The sequence below is a fragment of the Marmota marmota genome, unplaced genomic scaffold, assembly GCF_001458135.2.
Source record: "Marmota marmota marmota unplaced genomic scaffold, marMar, whole genome shotgun sequence".
NCBI lineage: Eukaryota > Metazoa > Chordata > Mammalia > Rodentia > Sciuridae > Marmota > Marmota marmota.
In genome coordinates this window covers 22879981-22891763 of record NW_026000005.1, presented here as the reverse complement: position 1 = coordinate 22891763, position 11783 = coordinate 22879981, and the positions used below count along the sequence as shown (strand labels likewise).

Here is an 11783-nt window from a genome sequence, read left to right as displayed (position 1 = left end):
GATGTGTAACTGATGTGATTCTACAATCTGTATATGGGGTAAAAATGGGAGTTCATAACCCACTTGAATCAAAGTGTGAAATATGATATATCAAGAACTATGTAATGTTTTGAACAACCAACAATAAAAAATAAAAATAAAAAAAAGAAGTGGATAGTAAAAAAAAAAAAAAAAAGAATTAGCTTCATGTGCTGAAGCCCCAAGAATTTACAAAAAAAAAAAAAATCCATTTTTGTTTTTCTTTGTTTAATTTTGTTTTGTTTTTTAATGGGGCTGGGGGGATACAGCCAGCATCTCACTGGGGGGGGGTTCTTTTTTCCTGCCAAGGAGGGTGTAAGCCACCTGAAAACTTAAAGTCTCAAATAATTAGTGAAGAACAAAACACAAATAGAAATATATTTACAAAAAGCAGAGCCCCTGATAGATCTAGTCCACACGATTGCTAGAACTAGACAGAGAAATGATGGCTCTGGTGGTTTATTTAAGGGGGTACATCAAAGGCAGGGATAAGGTTTCAAGGGCAGAGTCTTGCTTCCTGATGTCTTGCAGTCAGCAACTTGATTGGCATCTTGGCATGTATCACCCATCTCAGGTGCTGCATGGGACACGGCAGAGCAGGACAGAAATTCCCACTGTCAATTGACCAGAGAAATTGTCCACTGGTCATTCCCAGACACCAGATGTTTCTATCCACTAGGCTTTGATGCATGGTGACCCACATGCAACCCATGGATGGCTCATGACAGTTTTTGTTGTTGCTTTTTTTTTCGTTTTTCCATCTAACAGTGTAATTGGGAATCAGGTGGTCTCCATCTCTGCCTCTTGACTCACTTCTCTCGAGACTCTGGCTCCAGTCCCAGCTCTCTCCACTTGGAAACAAAGATAATCCTGGAAGCAACAGGTGCACATGATATTTACAGTTCATGATCTCAACATGAGAAAGACTTGCAAGATTCCTACCCTTTTCTGGACAAGGACACTGGGTGGCCTTGCTTGAGTTGTGTGCCCACCTCCAGACCTATCAGAATCACCTGGAAAAAGGTTATTCTAAGTAGTCAGCTTGCTCATGCTTTTGACATGGGGGAGGTAAGGCCTTTGATTGGCAGCCCCACTAGTGGATGCCACTCTCCATAACAGGAAAGTCCTCTAGCATAATTCTAGAATCCAAAGAAGCCCTAAGGAGTCCAAATTCAGAGACAGCATAACTCAGACAAAATGTATTGATTAATTGGGCTTGACTTCAAAGCATGTAACCAGGAAATGGCTTTGTTTTATATTTCTCCTGTTCTTATTCTTCAGAACTTTTCTATCTGACCTTCTTTTCCTAACTCCAACCAACATTTTGATCAAACTGCATAACTTCTCCGTGCTTTTCACTTTTATGGCAATCTTATTTGAAAGTATTATACAAATTAAATATTCTTTAATATCTGAACTCCATTTCTTCCTCTTCTTTGGATCTACCTCCTATACTATAGGTCAAGCCTACTGGGTCCTACTAGCATGCAATGGGGAATTGAGGTACAGTCCTCATCCTGGCCACACCCAATCACTCTGTTATTTCTTGTTCCTCCCCGTTCAAGGAAGTGAAAGGAAAGAAGAAGTAAAGAAGTCAAAGGATCTTCATTATTTAGCCATTGGTATCCTCTGTGGGAAAGGCCTTCAAATGGCAGCTGACTTCTCTTTTGTAGGGAACTTACATATATTCTTTAGAAAAACACTTGGCCCCCTGGGAATCTCCAACACTTTTCTGTTCCTTCAGGGAAACTGTATACTTTCATGTTAACCTCTAATAATTTTCCCATCCTTTGTTCAGAAGACAATCCCCCACCCAGTATTCTTGAGCCGGGTCTTTCAAGATGGTTACACCTCCTGTAATATCCTCCCTAGTCATAGAAAACCACAGGCAATACCCTGCTCACCTTGGAGCTGCACCTCATTGAACTATATCCTCCTCTACTCTCTCTCCTCTAAGGGGCAGCTCCAGCCATCCCCATGTCTAGGCAAAAAGCAGATGCAATACTCTGTGCTCACAAAATTCAAACAAAGATCATATTCACCCAAGACCACATTCACCCAAGACCACACAAAAAACAAACATGTCCATGGTTGTTCCTGGCAGCATTCTTCATAATAGTCCTGTGTTAGTCAGCTTCCCATTAAAACACACCCAAAAAAAAAATACCTGAGATAATTGACTTATAAAAGAAAAGATATATTTAGCTCGTTGTTTTGGAGCTTTCAGTCCATGATCCAGTAACCCCATTGCTTTGGGACTCTGGCGCTGGCATCCGATCGCAATGAAAGGAAGTGCATGGTGAAACAAAAAACTTCTTACACCAAGAGCCAGGAAGCAGCAAAAAGACAAGAGAAAGAGACTGGGGTCCTACAATCCCCTTCAAAGTCACACCCCATTGACCTAAGGATCTCTTACTGGGCACCTTCACCTTCTGAAGATTTCACTGTTTTCCAATAGTGCCACATTTTAAAATGTGGCCCTATTTAGGAATACTTATCCAAACCATAGCAAGTTTCATACAATGAAAAATTACTCAATCATAAAAAGGAGTGGTGTACTAATAGACGCTGTAGCATGGATGAACCTTGATAACATTTTAATGGAAAGAAGTCAGACATAAAAGTCCACCCGCAGAGTGTATGACTCCATTCAAGTGAAATGTTGAGAACAGGCAAATCCCAGAGACAGAAAGCAGATTGGTGTTTTCCAGTGACTGAAAAAAGGAGAGATGGGGAATAACTAGCAATGAACATAGAGTTTCTTTGAGGGGTGATAAAAATGTTTAAAATTAGTTGCACAACTCCATGAGTATACACAAAATCACTGAATGCTTTAAAAGAATGAATTTGACAATATGTGAATTATATCTTATAAACCTGTTATTTTAAAACAAAAATTCCTCCAAGAAACGCAAATCAAAACTACTCTAAGATTTCATCTCACTCCAGTCAGAATGGCAATTATCAAAAATACAAGGAACAATAAATGTTGATGAGGATGTGGGGAAAAGGTATACTCATACATTGCTAGTGGGACACAATTTGATGCAAACACTCTGGAAAAGAGTATGGAGATTCCTCAGAAAACTTAGAATGGAACCGCCATTTGACTCATTTATCCCACTCCTCAGTTTACCCAAAGGACTTAAAATCAGCACACAACAGTGATTTAGCCGCATCCATGTTAATAGCAGCTCAATTGGCAAGAACCAAGCTATGCAGCCAACCTAGGTACCCTACAACAGATAAATGGATAAAGAAAATGTGGGACATATACACAATTGAATATTACTCAGCTTTAAAGAATAAATTATGGAATTTGCCAGTAAATGGATGGAGCTGGAGAATATCATGCTAAACTAAATAAGCCAATCCCAAAAAACCAAAGGCTAAATATTTTCTCTGATATGCAGATGCTAATACACAACAAGGGGTGGGGGCTAGGGAAGAATAGAAGTATTTTGGATTAGGCAGAAGGGGGTGAAAGATGGAGAGAGGGTATGGAGGTAAAAAGGATAGTAGAGTGAATTGGACATTAATACCCTATTGCATATATGACTATACAACCAGTATTATCCTACATCATGTACAAACAGAAGAATTGAGAAGTTATACTCCATTTATGTATGATGTGTTAGAATGCATTCTATTGTCATGTATAACTAATTAGGATAGATAGATAGATAGATAGATAGATAGATAGATAGATAGATAATTCCTCCAAGAACTGTTATTTAACTGTTACTAACTGTTATTGTGGGAAAGAAAGAAAGGACTGCAAGTCATAGGAACAGTTCTGGATGCCTCTTAGCAAGTCCTGATATTGGTCTAGTTCCATAGAACGTGAAGAAGTTCGTCCTCAACTGGGCTCTGCTTTGGAGCCGTAATCTGAGGACACAGGGAATTCCCATCTAGCAATTTTACATTGGGTTCTACTCTCAGCTTCTATGTGTATCCAAGATGCTTATGGTATCCTCACCAACCTCCATATGGGATATGCATGGTCAAAATGTTCAGTAGAGGTAGAAATCCTTTTGCACACAGCTACAGAAAACTATTAAAAACTACCCTGCTTTCCACTCTTAGAAATTAAGAAAGTATATCACTAACTATCACCGTTCAAGGTACTACATGAAGCCCTACACACAGAGAGATCATTGCTTATTTTGCTTATCTTGTAGCAACATGCAATTATTTCCACTGTCGATGACTATAAGAATTGTCATTATAGTTTCAGGAAGATATGCTTTATTCACTCACAAGTTTATTGAGGGCCCACCATTACTGGGATCTCTGATGACAAGGGTGAATAGCTCCACTCCATTTTGCCATCAATGAAGTGGTGTTCCAATGACTTTGCCATGCCCCAACTGGTGATCAAAGAAAACATTGGGGAATAGAAGTATGGCTCTAAGATAGAGAACTTTGCTAGCATGTGCAAGGCTCCGGGTTAAATCCCAGTACTGCAAAAGAAAAGAAAAGATGATAAGTTAGCAGACACCAATGATGTAATATATATAATCAGCAGAAGCAGCTAAGCTATTAAACATATAATAACACACAGGTTATTATATGTATACACACGCACACACACACCACACACCATGAGTGCTAGAATTCAAATTCTTTCCAGAGTATATATTGAAAAGCATATACTCTTGCTGTCAAACTTTTTTCTGACTCACTGTTATTGCCATTACATTGTAACTAACACAGTAAGAGGGAAAAAATTTTCCCTCTTCTCAAAATATTATAGAAAATCTTAAGATTAATAATAAATCTATTGTTTTTTCAAAAGGCATTTCACAGTTTTGCATTTACAGAAGTAGTTATACATTATGGGTGAATTCTAATGGTTACCACATTACTATTCACCAGCATCTGGAGAAGCTGTGCCATTCATATCCAGTTTGTTTCTCTCTTAAAATGTGATCCTCAGCACCACATAAAAATAAATAGATAGATAGATAGATAGATAGATAGATAGATAGATAGATAAAGGTATTATGTCGATCTACAAATAAATGTTTTTAAAAAGAAGAGAAAATCCCCAAGTAGCAAACTTTAATTCCTATGATTCCTCCAAATTTTCATTGAACTTGACCAAAAGCTGTTCCAAGTGGGACATACCACCTCACTCAACCTAGAAAGAATATCCATTACTTCGAGCAAATAATCTCCTCCTATATGTCCAGTTCCCTGGTTATCCCAGCTCAGCAACACCCCTTACTTCAGAATTGCTGGGCCTTAGCTATTGGCCCAAAGGAGTCCTTGGATGTGTGTGTGTGTATGTGTGTGTGTGTATGTGTGTCCCTCAGATGCACTTCCAATGCATTTTTTCTTGCTCTTCCTAAAATTTCCTCTGTGCCATTTTTTCCTCATCTGTAAAAAAGAAAGAATTACAGTTCTGCCTACCTCAGAGGGCTGTCATGAACACTGAGATGACATGTGAATGTGCATTAAACCCTTGCAAATGTCACATGCCATTTAAAGTGAAAATTATTTCAATCAAGAAAATAAATGCATACCATAAAAATGGATAACAAAATAATTTACAAATGAGAAATACTCTGCAGATGACTTCCAGCACTTATAATTAAGCTCTCAATTAAATCTAAGTACCAAATAGAACTGGAGGGAAAATAAGATCATCTTGCATGCATGGGACTAAAAGAAATCAGCATGTGCCTAATGAAAATTAGGCAGCTACATGGGGCCTAAAGAAAATTAGGTTGTGTTGCTAAAAGCAGGGGATTTTACTATGCCCTTTATTTCCCTTCCACTACTGACTTACTTTCATGACAGCCTCATCAGTAATGGAGCTTTACGTTATTAATTGTAATGAAGATGATTGGATTTTATTATTCAGGAAGAAAGTGGCCTTGCTCAACAGAAATAAGTTCAAGGAAAGAGAAATTCATTGGTCTGATATTTAAACTACATTCAAGTTTTGGAAAATTCTTAGAAGCAAAAATGGGAACAGGAGAAGCATAAAGGGAAGCCATGGCTTCCTGAAATATTTAACCTACGTGCAAACACCAAGAATGAAAGATATGTAGAAAAAAACAAAGTTAAAAAAAGAATAGACCCAAAAAAAACATGTAGGAATATGTATAGAAACCTAAAAAAAAAAAAAAAAAAAAGAATAGACCCACAATATTATGACTTCCTTAGAGTAATTTAACAGCAGAGGGGAAACACGTATGACTGGTTGGGGAAGACTGGTTATTCAGGGAAATAAATTAGAAAAGGAATTTTTGTAACTTGTGCATTAAGAAGAGAAAATTGGGCTGGGGCTCAGTGGTAGAGTGCTTGCCTAGCACATGTGAGGCCCTGGATTCGATCCTCAGCACCACATAAAAATAAATAAATAAATAAATAAAATAAAGGTATTGTGTCCATCAACAACTAAAAACTTTTAAAAAAAGAAGAAGAGAAAATCCCCATGTAGCAAACTTTATATACAGCAACTCCTCCTAACCACAGCATAATTATTTATTACAGCTAACTTCTAATACACATACTCAAAACTTCCTTTGAACCAAAAGCTAAACTAGTCAACTAAACTAGGTCATTTCATGAATAACACAGAGAATGTCTGCCTCAGCCCTTCTCCCTGGCCTCCTTCCTTCTGTCAGTAGGGAAGATTGAGTAAGTGGTGGCAGAACAGGCCACAGTGAGATGATAAGACGGAGACTAAACACCTGCCCTGGGGGCCAGGCAGACACTTGGGGAAAAGGCAATTACAAGAGTCCAGACAGGTGGGCAGGGCAATAGTGTCAGGAAAATTAAAATAAAAGGCAGGTGGTTGATTGAACAGGTGGAAGAAGAACAGCAATGGGAGTCTTAGGGTAGGCAATACACAAGAATTCAGACAGCGAGGGCTGGTGGTTGATAGCTGGAACCCTGTTTGTAGAATAGATTTCAAGGGCAGATCAGCAAGATCAAGATAGACCCTCTACTCCAGGAGAACTAAGGGCTTGACCAGAAATGGAGGTAGAGACTAAGGATGAAAGAAAAAGGGCAAAGTCCCAGTTACCACTATGAAGATACAAGGTAGTAGTTTGGTCCAAGAAAAAGGCCAAAGACCCATTACTGGAAATAAGATACAAAATCAAGACAGGCAGGCCTGCATGAAGGCTGCATGATGTGGAATAACCAAACTCTGGCTCTGAACCAACTTCTTTTCCTTTTTGTATTTTCCTGAATTAAAAGAGTCTGCAAACCTGGGACAGAACTGAGGGAAAACAAAGTTTGATCTTGCTAATTGGACTCTATGTCTTATAAAACTCTGTATATCTCTACTGTTATATCTATTTATCTAACACATACATATATAGAATTTACTATGTTTCAGGCATTCTCCTGCATATGTCTAAATATTAACTCCTTTAACAAGCCTATGAGGTCAGTATGGCGATAACCACCCTTTTGGCAAATAATTAAACTAGGCACAGAGAAGTTAAGTAACTTGTCCAACGTCACAGGACCGGTAAATGACGGAGCAAGAATTTAAACCCAAGTTTCAGTTTTAAAGTCCATATTTCTAACTGCCCCACACCACATTGCTTCATCATGATCTGTTTCTCTTTCCTTCTAGAATCTAAGATATGGTTCCTGCTCTCCAGGATTTCAGTACCTTTGTATCCCCAGTGCCTAAGGCAATGCCTGGATCATAGTGAGCCTTAATAAATACACTGAGGATGAATGAATGAATGAACAAATGAATGAATATGTGCCTGGCATATTAAAAGCACAAATAGCAAAGACTGTAAGGCCCTTGACAGAAGAAAACATGATCTACAAGATTGTGGGGCAGAAGGCGGCCAGGATCCAAGAGGGAGGGACCAGTGGAACTACACGGGGGAGGTCCAAGGGATATGGCTCATACCAGGAGCTGTGGATCAGCAGTTCAAAAAAGTAGCTGAGGTCAGAGGAGCTTGGACACAGGAAATGGTTGTACAATGATCTGCTACTTGTAAACGCCCCACCTCCCACTTGCTCTGTGATATTTTATGTTCCACCCCACACCTACGAGAATGTATGGATTTGGGCAACCACAATTTACATGCGGAAATGACTGTTCCCATAGATCACTGTCAGTCATCTTATGCAATTGGCACACAACCACCTCTGGATAAGAGTCAACTTGATAAGCACAGCTTGCATTCCAACTATCAAAAGGAGAAAGTGATAGTAAATGTAAAACCAACCTGCCTAATCACATAAAGCCAGAGGTCACTTCTGAGGAGAGTCGTCATAAATGTTTGAGCATTTAATGGCCCCTTTTTTTCAATCGTACACAAATATAGACACACCTAAGTGTTAAGGTGGACAGAAGACACATCCACACATTTCTCATTCTCTTATAAATCCTTCCCCATCAAAAGCCTCAAATCAGACAAGTCAGTTGGTAGCAGTGATAATTTCAAGATAAGGAGAAAATAAAAATAAAAATAGCTAAGGTTTATTGAGCCCTTCTTGATACTAGGTGTTATTCTAAGTGCCTCATATATATTAACTTATTGAAATCTTACAACAACCCCCTTTTATATCCCTTGTACCTCTCCCGTGCAGTTCCACTGGTCAAAGAAAGAGAAATAGAGAATTTAGGCAATTGGTCCAAGGTCACTTGCCAAATGGTGAGTAGAAGGGTTCACACTCTAGCCGGTTTGTCTTTTGAGCCTGTGCTTAGAACCATGACTCTATGGACCATCCACTCTGAATACTGAAAATATTGTAATGACTGGAATGTAGAACTTACTCCCAACAGCAATGCCCAGCTCATTTCATTCATGTTTTGGAACCTCTGAACTATATACATGCTCATGACATAATCACCCAGAATGTTTATCCTGTTGGTTTAGTAGATGTAAAGAAGGTAAGAATCTCAAAAAGCTTCCTACAGAAGCACAGGAGAGTCTCAGGAAAGAGCCCTCCCTAAACAGTAGGGGCCAAAACAGATCCAAGACATATTGTCCCCAAGATACAACAATGAGATCTGCTCCATGCTAATGGTCGGCCCCAATTACTATTTTTTTTAAGCCTCTGCCACAATTCCTGCTGCTCCCTAACACACTTTCTTCAGGCCAAACATATTCTAATTAGAGAGTGCCTCCACAGGACTAGGACGCCTTTGGCATCAAATTTCCGCGTTGGCAAGAAACCAGAGTAAGAAAGTGCTCCTCAGCCTATGAGGACCAAGCCCATCCAAAGCAAACAGTTCCCATAACTGTTTACAGCAGAACAAGCTTCTTCCTTTAAACAGGGCGAGTGTGGAAAATCACCCTGCCAGACTTTGCATGTTATTTTAGCACTTCTGAAATTCAGGGAGGAGGCCATCCCCACCAATAGATCCAGCCCTCTTCAAATGAGAAAAGCACAAGTTGGGAAGCACATTGAATACCCAATCAAAGGCTCTAAGGGGTCCTTGTTGCTCAAAAGGCATGGGTTTTATCATAATTACTTAAGAAGTGACTATGTTTAATACCTCCACCTAGAAAATACCTCGTGCTCCAGCTTGGAAATTCTCCTCACTTTTCTGTGACACTACCAAAAGGAACTTCATAATCTGTCTGTTCCTCTGTATGTGTTGGCAAGACCAGAGAAGGACCTGGGTGAGTCGACTTCCTGTCATTGACTTTCACTGCTAGATCATTCCAGTTTTCTAATTAGAAATACATTACTACTGTAATGCTTTGAAACAACTAATATTGCAGACAAAATTTATCTTTTTTAATATCTGTGAGTATTCACAGAACCAAGTCTGAAATTTGGTGAGCCAAAATAAGGTACCTGCATGATATACAATACCAGAGAAGGTAAGGGATATGGTGTATTGAGAGGTATAAGGAACATGGTGTAGGCAATAGACATGAGTGATTTGATTCTAAAGCTACATGGATCTGAACTGTGCTCTTTTTTCTAGCTTCCCAAGTGTCAGGCCTCCTTGGTACAAGCTCAACCAAGCCTTTACTGTTTTAAAATCTCAAGTGACTAAATCAAATAAAATAACAGACTATATTAAAAGTAGTGGAAATAGCAAAACAACGTTCAATTCTTGTTTATATGGAACCTGTTCTAGAAATAAGAACTACTCTATTCAGTACACAAAGAGAAAAATTGTCCATTTCAATTATCCACATATCACCTTATTAAAAGGGGTGGGGTGGGGTGAGGAAGGGGTAGAGCAGCAATCTTTGAGTTTACTTATGTTTAATATAAAGTTGGCATTCAGATGACCTGCAGGGGTTGATTTATGATTACCCAAGATCTTGACAAGGAAAGGTCCAAGAAAAAGGAAAGATCACGGGAACTCCTGACCTCACCCTTCAATACGTACAATGAAGAAAGAGGAGGCCCTATGGCAGCATCTGCTTCTCTTTGCCCCAAAGTGAAAGGCTGAGAGTGGACGTCAGCTCTGCTGTCAGACTGGCTAATGTGCTGGCGTGTGCAAGTGGCAGCTGCACGTGCCTCCAGAAAACTCTCCTTCTCTCTACAGATCAGCTTTTGTATTCCTAATCCTATAAACCAGGCTGCTGTGCACAAAACCACAACCTCTGTTCTGTCAGTCTGGAAAGTAACAGCACCAACTCCAGAACCCAGAGCTATCGATTTGTTTATCGTCCCCCAAAACCCTAAAAACACAAATATGTACACCTTTGTATATATCTTTTAAATGTGAATTGCTTCAAATGCGAAAAAAAATGTATTTTACTCTTTTACTCAAAAGTCATAACTTCCATTATTTTTTAAAGGAGGGGAGATAAATTGTAAAGAGTCTTGGATATTTTTTAAAGAGAATTTTAGTTTTAAACAGAGAGGAACAACGAAGCGACAATTTTTACAATTACAAACAGAATTTAGAAGTATATGCCATGCATATTTAATATTCTAATGATTATGACTAGCATATTTTTATTTCCTTCTGTTAAAACATTGATAGTTACTGGGCGAAATGGCATTTGCCCATAATCCCAGTTATTCAAGAGCCTGAGGCAAGAAGATTAAAAATTCAAGGCCAGCCTGGGCAACCTAGGGAAACTCTGTCTCAAAACAAAAGAATTAAAATGCAATGTAGCTCAGTAGTGGAATACTTAAATGTTCAAGGTCCTAGGTTTAATCCCTAGTACTATGAAAGAAAAAATTCAATAGCTGTCTCCACTTACCATGATTTTATACTTTCATTTGCAGAACATCATCATAATCGCGTGGTTATTATAAGTCTCCAACACTGGGATTCTTTTAGACAATGTTGAACAAGAATTTCAATCATTTGGTAATTTAATGGGTATCCTCAGCTCTCTCTCTCTTAAGCTCTATTAAACACATCTGCCACGTCAAACCAGATCCACAAATTTCAGTTTGAGTCAGTTGTATTTCTTTTCTGTTTATTTACAAACCCTGCCTCCTTCCAGAAAGGATTTGAGACTGCTATTACAGTCATCACACCAGTCCTGAGTCCAACAGTTGGTAGAAACCAGTATTTCTGGTTCCTTACTGCCTGTGGAACCTTACAAGTGCTGATTCATGCCAATCAGAGACTTGTGCAGACTGGCTCAGATAACCCCCAGTAGAACCGGCCATTCTAGCTTGCTTCATCAGCCAAGAGTGGAGCCAGCCAAAGTCTTGAACTCTGTAGAGGCTATGTCTTTCTTATCAGTAGAACAGGCAATCACTTCCACCACTACCATTAATTCTTCCAGACAGAAAATGTTCCCAACATCTCAAAGACATCATGTCCTAGGCCCTAACTATCAGCTGTC

General features: G+C 39.1%; 1 long non-coding RNA gene across 1 annotated transcript; it reads right to left on the bottom strand.

Annotated features, from left to right (window-relative positions):
* Positions 1 to 398: 398 nt before the first annotated feature.
* Positions 399 to 11484, bottom strand: LOC125618347. Its single transcript, XR_007349638.1, has 3 exons — positions 11187 to 11484; positions 4279 to 4481; positions 399 to 888 (listed from the first exon to the last, which is right to left on the bottom strand). It is a non-coding gene; the product is annotated as an uncharacterized LOC125618347 (long non-coding RNA).
* Between the last annotated feature and the right edge of the window lie 299 nt (positions 11485 to 11783).